The sequence below is a fragment of the Poecilia formosa genome, unplaced genomic scaffold (genome assembly GCF_000485575.1).
Source record: "Poecilia formosa unplaced genomic scaffold, Poecilia_formosa-5.1.2 Scaffold173, whole genome shotgun sequence".
NCBI lineage: Eukaryota > Metazoa > Chordata > Actinopteri > Cyprinodontiformes > Poeciliidae > Poecilia > Poecilia formosa.
The window spans coordinates 224,293-225,406 of record NW_006800112.1 but is presented as its reverse complement, the minus strand read 5'-3'; positions in this window follow the sequence as shown (position 1 = coordinate 225,406).

Genomic DNA, 1,114 nt, shown 5'->3' with positions numbered 1-1,114 from the left:
GATGTGATGGCAGCATTTTTTAAAAACAAAAAAAACAAAGCCCTTTTCTTGCAGAATCATTTGTAGAAAATATTTTGAAGAACAAGAAAATCATTAAAACCACCAGGTTGATTTAAAGTTAAGTTCATAAGACTGAAGAGAAAATGTCTAAATTGACCTTTTTCTTTTGTTTGGTCAGGTTGGACTAAAAAATTTTAAAACAAACGCCAAAGATTTGGTCACAGACATAAAGACATTTAATGTCTTTTTGTATCTGCCGGAAGTGAAGGAACTCGGATTGTTTTTGCTTTCATCTCAAGGTAGAGTCAGTTTAATGTATAAATGTTGTTTGGAAGCTATTTTTGCATTCTCGCTTGAAAAGCAACACCAAAGTGAGTCAAATCCCTCTTGTGAAATTTAGATTTCTTACCCGAACCTAGAAAATAATACTCCAACAGGAATTTACTTGGATTAATAAACAAAAAAAAAAGGGGGGGACCCCAAAAGTATGTAAAGTATACATCAGGGAGTTTTCAAATGAGTTCTCCTGGATAACCTTTGTGTTCTACTTAACAGTCTTTGCTAATCAACAAGAACAACGTTTGTGTTTCAGGCGTTTGCTCTCTCTGGTGTTGGTGTTGACTCTAAAGTGGGCTCTTCAGCTGCACATGATGCAGATATTTCTCGGATGATCCCTAACATGATGAGCTTGAACCCCCACAGTAGTCGTAGAACTTGGGTTAACCCTGGACTACGTACAGATTTCAATGCATATCATGACATATGGCAACTTGGAGGAAGAAGGTTGCCCCACATGCAAAACGTGCTTGCAGACAGTGCTAGCCAAAGAAGGCAATACATCGAACCTGGTAGTGTGTGTAGGGAAGCACCACTCATTACTTTTTGCTAAATTCAAGTTAAACTTAATGCTGCCTTTTGCATCTAGCATTTATCAAATATCACCATTTTACTGTAGAATATGAGTCACAACTTGTCTGCATGAGTGTTTTAGAGCTGTTGAACTGCATATTTAAGTGAAAAGCAAAAGTAATGCCTACATGCAGGCACGGGCAGAGGGGAAGCTGGGGGTGCTTGAGCACCTGCCCTTTTTGCTCCTTGCCCCAAAGTGCCCTTT